Here is a 9192-nt window from a genome sequence, read left to right as displayed (position 1 = left end):
TGGAACAGGTATTATTCCAGGATGTTGCCCTGGACGTTCGACAACGTATGTGGTTTCAGCATGACGGTTGGACAGCGCATTACGCAATTGAAGCAAAGGAGGTATTAAGCCGTGTTTATACTGGTTGGTGGATCGGCACAGGTGCCCTGTAAATTGCCCCGCTAGGTCACAGAATTCGACGTCGCTGGATTTCCTTCTGTAGAGATACTTAAAAGGTAAAGAGTGCTAGCAAGCGCCAATAGGCCGTGAAAACATTGCCAATTGCATCAAAAACGTCTGTGCTGACATTCCCGACAATGCGATTCTGTCCTGTGTACGATCGTTAGAAAAGTAATGAAGTTGGATTTACTACAGTTGAACACTTAATGTAATTGGAAAAGTAGAGCAGCATTCGCCTAAAGTCACGACCACAGTGGCGCTTCGAGTAGCCCCTGTTCGACGTGTCGGAGAAATACAACGTTGGGAATGCGGTTTCCGATTAGAAGCTATGAAATACTGGCCTATCCCACCTTCCCAGTATGGAGGGGAGATCCCAGGTGCCCAGGTGCCATTGGATATTCAGGGTCTATTGAGTAACATGTCGTAAATAACGACTGAGCACCCATTTCGATTCCTCTGATTACAGAGCAAACGAGGATTCCAACTGAAGAATTAAAAGTTGACCCCGCCACCCACGCACGGTGTGGCTTGGGGGGGGGGGGGGGGGGGGAGTGAATCGAACGTGATATTATTGGAAGTCCTATTCCGAGACAAGCAAATTGGAATTATAACTTTTTTGAATCGATATCTAGTTTTCGAGATATTTCAATGTCTTCAGTTAAAGTGAACACCCCTGTATGAAACCACTTCACTATACAAGTGTAGTCTCTTCATTGTTCAGATTTTACGCAAGCCACATCACCACAATTGTCGTTTGCAACTAATACGGTAGGCAAGACATCGACGATACTAGTGAACAAAGCCATTGCAAAATAAAAAATGTATTACTGGCAGCATTCATTCAGAATTAATTGAACGCGATACGTATACCCTCAGAGAGCAATTCTCAAATGATGAGTGATTTATGTCGACTCAAAGAACGTAAACCGTGTGCGCGGAATCGACGAAATCGTGTGCACCAAATTCTTCGTAATTCTCCCAAGGAAAGTGTTCGACATGAAGATTAAATCAGTATTTTCCTTATTATGTGTTTATAAACTTAGTGAAAGAGGACTACCAGTACTTAAAGGACTCTCATCTGTATATTTACAATTTATGTATTAGATAACCAACTTTTTTGTACTACGAAACTGAAACTGGATAGTGCAAAAGCCGAGGAGAGTGTACAAGAGGGACTAGTGTGAAAGAAACCAAACGTTAGAAATGACGATACTGTCAAAAAACACAGAATCATTGGTCATGACATTTGGTGAGAAGTGTGAAATCGAGCGCTCGTGTCTGGTGTTATGCACTAAACACGTTAAACTACAGTCAACAATATGTATAGCATCAAGTACCGTACGTCACGAAAACCACAATACTAAAATATACAAGATTGTGTTACAAGTTTGTGGGGACGAATGATATCCTTGGAATTAGATTAGGTAATGGATGGAAGATTGATTAGGTCATTAAAAGCTTAAAATTGGGGGCGTACTTCGCTGTAACTGATCATCTCTTTGTGAAAAATGATTATTTGAATAAAGTTTTTCTACTGGGCTAAGTTTTTTCCCCTTCGCTGGTTGTACGTAGCACCTCTGCGTTGACTTCGTATCTATGACCACCGTTCAGCATATATTCAACAAAAATGGGATCTGACTTGCGCAGTCGCCAGCTAAGTGCATGGTGAGTCGGTCTAGCTTCCATATCCTTGCGTGCTTGAGCAATATACAGCTTGTTGTAGCCAATGCAAGCGATTTTATAAATACGACATGCAGTGACCAAAGATCTATATGTGTTTGTTAATATCTTTGGTTGAAATGTTTGGTTTCCCACATACGAAGAGCCCCACAGACGAAGAGAAGGGCGAAGGATCGCAGCGATCCATCGTATGGGCGACCGCTCGCTTCGTAGATCGCACGTGTGTGGGCAAACTGCTGTGATCGGTCGCTGATCGCATGATAATCCCAGGCACTCTGATGGACTGTATAGGATTCGCGCACGCAGTATGGCTGCCTGGCTGATTAGCAGCGGTGTCTGGCAATATGGCTACGATTCGTTTGTCTGTTTATCAAAAGTGATGGTGCAGTTTTGTTTCGTTTCACCTTACCCACGCCGAGGAAGAAATTTACGTTAGAATGTATAGCTGTCCAGGCGCACGAAGTTATCTGATAAGTGAAGAGGAAGCCGGAGATGTCATTTATACCAAGAAGTAATACAAAATACACCCTCCAGATTTTGCAGTAATTACCATTTTGAAGCTTGTGCTACAGAAATAGATGTAATGGAAAGTTAATAGTAATAGTCGCGTTACAATGGGCTCCATCTTATGGTTTTGTATTATTTATGAAACAGTTATATGAATTATTAAAGATTTTAATTTCTGAACAGAATGACATACGTACCTAAACAGGGTGTGTCATAATTAATGGCATAAACGCATACAGTTGAAAGTACACGATACTAGAAGTAAAAAAGTCTCGGTAAACATTAGGGTCGAAAATGCACGCCGTAAGAGCTACGATCAATTTTTCATCTTCGATAGTGTGAAACAAATCTCTTCTACTGCACGTTCTTTGCTTTCTGTATTTTGGGAACTGGTAGTATGGACCAAAAAAAGAAAAAAATCAGTAAATATGTGCTCTAAAATGCATTCCTTAAGAGCTATGAGCACTTGTTCATCTTTGCTACTTTGAAATACAACTCTCCTAATGATCGAGTGCTCGTAACCTTTAAGGTATGCGTTTTAGAGCACATGTTTGCTTTTGCTGGACATTTTTTTCTTATTTTGGTCCACACTATCACTTCCCAAAATGTGGAAAGCAAAGAACTTGCAGTAGAGTATATTTGTTTCACAGTATCGAAGATGAAAAATTGCTCGTAGCTCTTACGGTGTGCATTTTCGACCCTTGTTTACTGCAACTTTTTTGCTCCTAGTATCATGTACTTTCAAGTATATGTGTTAACGCCATTAATTATGATACACGCTGTATAGTGTAACGTTAAGAGGGCATTTTCATGGCTAGGGCAAATCTATTACACAGTTATACTAAAGTTCAAATGGCTCTGAGCACTACGGAACTTAACATCTGAGGTCATCAGTGCCCTAGACTTAAGAACTACTTAAACCTAACTAACCTAAGGACATCACACACACCCATGCCCGAGGCAGGATTCGAATCTGCGACCGTAGCAACAGCGCGGTTCCGAACTGAAGCGCCTAGAATCGCTCGGCCACAGCGACCGGCTATACTCAAGTCCCTCGTCATTTCATACAAACCAATTCTCCTTCATACATTTTATATCAATCAGTAGCGGCTTAAATACTTTCCGTTAAACAATAAGACTAATAGATAAAAAAAGAATTGAGTACTAAAAATCGAGAAATGAATTGTATTGGCACACGCGAAAGATGTACACAACACATTTTGCGTCAGTAGAAGACGTAATGTATTCTGTAAAATAAACTACAGTTCAGAAGAAGAGCGTTTCAAAACAAATTTGAAAATTTATAATTGTCATCTATTTTAAATTTATTTTTTGCAAGACAGCGTGAGGATACGGAAATCAACTGCAACTTCTGCTAAACATAGTTCATTTTCCATAGTAGAACTTCTTGACACAGTGACGTTCATAATACTGACTGCATAGGCTTGGCAGATCGCTTGTGTGTGGGATGTTGAGGCGAGAGACAAGTTGCAGGCGATACAGGACACGACAGACCGCTGCGATTCGTCGCTGATGTGTGGAGGCCCTTTAGCGTCTCTTGGGAACGCTATTCATGTTTCCCGACGACGTCCCATTAAGGCGAAAACCGGTTCGACATAAACAAATGTTAGTCGAACATAAACGCAGTTTTTAGTTTTTCAAACTTAAACATGAAACTGTTCTACCAAGAAGTGACATAAGAGTGCAGAAATACGAAAATTATCATGTAATATTGCACAATTTCAAAGGAGACATGCTGTAACGGTAACTCTGGTTGCCGGCATTTTGCGTAACATCATATTTCGTCCAGGATGCTGTCCAGCAACGTAATAAACGTGGAGAAAAAGAAGTGCTATTTAAGAAGGTAGATGTTCCTTGAAATCGTTATTTGTATTAACGAAATACAGCAAGTTACAGCAGAACAATTTGTTACAAATCGCAAGTATACAGCAAGGCATTCGTTATTCAATTAAAATACGGAGGATAAAGTTCCATGGGTATTCTTTAGTTGGTGCCTTCACACAATGACTTCGTCTACTTGAGGTAATGCTGGAAAACAGACTAAATAAAACTCATTGTGGTACGGAATACAAAATATTTTATTTGTTTAGCTCACTCTGGGAAGTGTCCCAGGACAGATCACATCTTAGAAACTAAAAGCAGTAGGCGTATGGATTCTCACGCAGATTTACACAGCAGGCTATCGCGGTTGGCGACACATTGCGCAACTGACCCACACACTCAAATATGAAATGCAGCTGGGTGACGCCGTTCCAGACCGGGTGAGGGTGACTCAGTAATGGAGTGGGGCTGGGTGCACGGGCCATCCCTAACACGGCTGCGCGGGAGTGGGTGGGCGTAGGGGCCGCATTGGACCGACGACGAATTCGGACCGCACAGGACACTGAACACCAAGTACAAGAGGCGTCTACTGGATGCTGCTATCGGCACCAACGATAGGTCACACTAACTGCCGAACCGGTTTTGAATATTCGTCCCGATATTTAACAGGAGCGTTTTGGATAAACAACGGAATCCATAACTTGGATGGCCGAACGGAAATCTCAAACCAATTGTCGTCTTCTGTTTTGCAGACTAGTTCGGCGCAGTCTTTCCTAGACAGATCTCTTCATTTCCGCGTAACCACTGCAATCCACATGGCGGGGACAAAGATATGAACACATCAGAAACACAACACATTACCATGCCTAATTAAGGTACAGAAAAACTGTTGGCATTCAAAACAGGTTCCAGTCGCATCGGGATGAATAAATACAGGTCCCATATGGTTTCCAATGCAATACCAAGGTAAATGGAAATGAGCGTATGACATCGTTGGCTGGGAGGATCGTATTCGGGGAAGTTCGGCCGCCAAGTGCAAGTCTTATTTCATTCGACGCCACATTGGGTGACTTGCGCGCCGGTGATGATGATGAAATGATGATGAGGACAACACAACACCCAGTCCAAGAGTAGACAGAATCTCCAACCCGCCCGGGAATCGAACCCGGGCCCGCCTGCATGGGAGGCGAGTACGTTACCACCTAGCTAAGCAGGCGGACAGTACCAAGGTAACGCTGGCTAAATCACCACCGAACCCAAGTAATGTTTCACTGCTGGAGCGTTAACTCGGCCGAAATTCGCTAACAGTCGGAAAGAAGACTCATCCAGCCTAATTACTTTCTTCTAGTGCTCCATAGCGCAGGCTATGCCATCGTAACCACATTTTTTACGGCATCTGCACCATTGGTAAGTGGCTGTGGTTTTGGAATTCTCGCTCACCCTGCAATGCCCAGCTTACGGAAATATCTTCTTGTAGTTTTAGTGCAGACAGGGTACGCGGGTGTGACATTCGGTTCTGAAGTGGCTTTTGCAGTTGTCATCTTCTTGCTCGTATTTGTCGTCACAATGCTTTTCAACGGCCGTCCGTCACGATCACACAACGAACTCTTCCGTCCGCGTTGTAAATTAGCTTATGATGCTTCTCCGCTTTCCCTGAGTGCGGTATGAATCTTTGACATGATGCCTCTTCGAACACGAAACAATGGGTTTCTTGCGTACGGAAGCACCCACCATGCGTGTACCAACAATTTGTCCACTTTGGAACACAGTGAAATCTGACATACACTGAGGTGACAAGGGTCATGGGATATTGATATGCACGTATACAGGTGGCGGCAGTCTCCGTATACAAGGTATAAAAGGACAGAGCTCTCATTTGTACTCAGGTGATTCATGTGAAAAAATTTGCGTCGTTATTATGCCTGCACGACGGTAATTAAAAAACTTGTTGCTGCTAGAAACATGGGACGTTTCATTTCGGCATCTGTTAGGGAATTCAATATCAAGATCCACATTGTCAAGAGTGTGCCGAAAATACCAAATTTCAGCAATCGCGAGATCGTTACAAATCTCATAGAAAGTTTGAAGTGGAACACACTTGCAGACAGACGGCGAGCTAAACGTAAGAGGCTGCTCACTACATTCCGAAATATGATCTTCACCAAGGATGTAGAGCATATATTATTATCACCAACTTTCAAATCGAGCAATGATCACCATTCAAAGGTAAGGGAAATTAGAGCTCGTACTGAAGCGTTCAGACAGTCGTTACCCCTCCCGCGTTTCCCCAGTGTAACAGAGGGGGGGGGGGGGCGGATATGACTTTGGTGCGAATTGTGCCCTCTGCCACACACCGCTTGGTGGCCAGCGGAGTATATATGTAGACGTAGGACACGGACAATGCAGTGACAGACAGCCAACAAAGTACAGAGGCGTTTGAGTGGTCAGTGCTAACAGACATGCAACACTGCCTGAAATAACCGCAGAAATCAATAATAGGACGTACAATGAACATACCCGTTAGGACAGTGTAGGGAAATTTGGTGTTAACGGGCCATGCCAGCCGACGACCGACGTGAGTAACTTCGGTAACAGCACAACATCGCCTGCAGCGCCTCTCCTGCGCCATGATGATATCGGTTGGACCCTAGACGACAGGAAAACAGTACTCTTTTCAGATTAGTCCTGATTTCAGTTGGCAAGAGCTGATGTCAGGGTTCGAGTGTTTCGCAGACACCACTACACCATGGACCCAAGTCGTCAAAAAGGCACTGTGCAATCTGGTGGTGGCTCCATAATAGGAGTGGGTCCTCTGGATCTGGGGCTATTTTGAGACGGTTTGCAGCCACTCGTAGACGCTATGTTCCCGAACACCGATGGAAATTTTATGGATGCCATGTCAGCAGGCCACAATTGTTGGCGATAGGTTTGAAGAACATTCTGGACAGTTCGAGTGAATGGGTTTGTTCAACATGAATCCCATAGGATACTTATGGGACATGATCGAGAGGAATTTTGGTTCACAAACTACTGCACCGGCAACACTTCCGCATTTGTGGACGGCTGCAGAGGCAGCAGGACTCAATATTTCTACAGGGGATTTCCAACGATTTGTTGAGTCCCTGCTACGTCGAGCTGCTGCACTACGACGTGGAAAAGAAGATCCGATACGATATTAGGAGGTACGCCATGGCTTTTGTCACCCCAGAATAATGGACTCACAACTACAAAGAGCATGGTTCTGACCACGACTGACACTTATAATGTGTTGACGACATTCTACAACCGCCGTTCGTGGTTATATACAAGAGCGCAACCAGCAGGCCGTCTATCACCTGCGTTTATAATCAAGCACGCATTTCTTGCCCTGTTTCCATGTTTTTGTCCAACCTGCTTACTTTTTATGAACCTTGCTCTTGGTCTCGTTCTGCAATTTTACCTCCCACACTCCCTCCATTACCAAATTCGCTATTTGTTGATGCGTAAGTATTTGTGCAGCCAACTTCTCTCTTCTCCTTGTTAAGTTGTACTATCAACAGTCTTATTCTCTAATGCCGCTCAGTAACTCGTCTATGATTATCGGGCGTATCCATTTTATCTTCAGCTCCGTTTTGCAACAACACATTTCAAACCCTCCAGTTCACTTCCCTGTATTGCTTAGCCTGCAATTTTACTGCCATACAAGGTAACATATCTGTGAAATATTTTCACGAAATACTTAACAATATTTACAGGTAGAAAAACGAACTATCCCCTTAGAGGGTAGTCACTTGTTACGAAACATGCTTCCCTGCACCACTCCACTACCCAGCGATACTTTCTTCATCCACACAATGCACCCCCATTTGAAATCAACCTAGTTAAAACGAGTGCATTACACTTACCTTTAGCATATCACTTGATTGCTGGACTCCTTGCTTCTGAACTGGGAGAAAGTGGAGGACTTCAGGCTGTCAGTGTTTGGTATCTGACCACCGCGGCTAATAGTAATAATAATAATTATTATTATTACAATTTTACTGTCAAAGATGCACGGTAGAAAAAACAAAGTGTACGTGTAGCGTATCGACTATGCTGGTAAGTGTCGTTCATACAATTGTTTCATATACTGTAACCTCCAAATTGTGCCACATCTTAATGCTGGTATTTAGGAAAAAATGTAATTATCGGTAACTTATTTAATTAGTATCATGGTGTAACGAAATTGTGATAATACTAATTATCTTTTAAAAGTAATTTAGTGCAGTGACCAAAACACACTCAAACCTTTATGTTTTTACCCCTCAGAAAATTTGATTTTGCCGCTCAGAGGTAATCCCCACCCAAGTTGAAACCAACTCTTTTCTATTTCTATTCGGTTGACTTAACGATTAATTTTGCTGGGAGTGTTTGTCTTGTATATATTCCAGCAAAGCGTAGATCTTTTTCTGTTTTGCGTAAGTTGTCTATTTCGTGCTGCCTTCAGTTAGTTGCCAGAATTAATGTTTGCTTTTCGTGTTTTTGTATCAGTTCTTATATTTATTTTCCATGTGAACTGCATCCTGAATCCAGAGATTTTACGGGTACTTTTAGAACACGTGGCGATGTCTCAGCAGCTGTCCAGCCCAGTCAGCTTACAGGCAGAGAGAGACTTGAATAAAACTGTAACCGCTTTTACAGTCACAGTTTCGAATGGCTTATGCAATTACGAGTTAAGTGGTAGGATGCACATGTGGTAAATCTACCAATTAAGATGTCGATGAATTTAGCCTGTTTATTTATAAACTGAAATGAGGTTTCCCCAGCCAATTGAAACAGGCAGCAGCTTGCCTAAGTAGAAGATTATCGACTGATGGGAGCGGAGAAACTTTCAAGATTACAAATGTTCAAATGTGAGTGAATTCCTAATGGACCAAACTCCTGAGGTCATCAGTCCCTAGACTTACACTCTACTCACACAAACTTAGACTAACCTATGCTACAAACAACACACGCACTCATGTCCGAGGGAGGACTCGAACCTCC

Source organism: Schistocerca serialis, chromosome 2 (assembly GCF_023864345.2).
Source record: "Schistocerca serialis cubense isolate TAMUIC-IGC-003099 chromosome 2, iqSchSeri2.2, whole genome shotgun sequence".
NCBI classification, from domain to species: Eukaryota; Metazoa; Arthropoda; class Insecta; order Orthoptera; family Acrididae; genus Schistocerca; species Schistocerca serialis.
Note: the sequence above shows the minus strand (reverse complement) of the source record.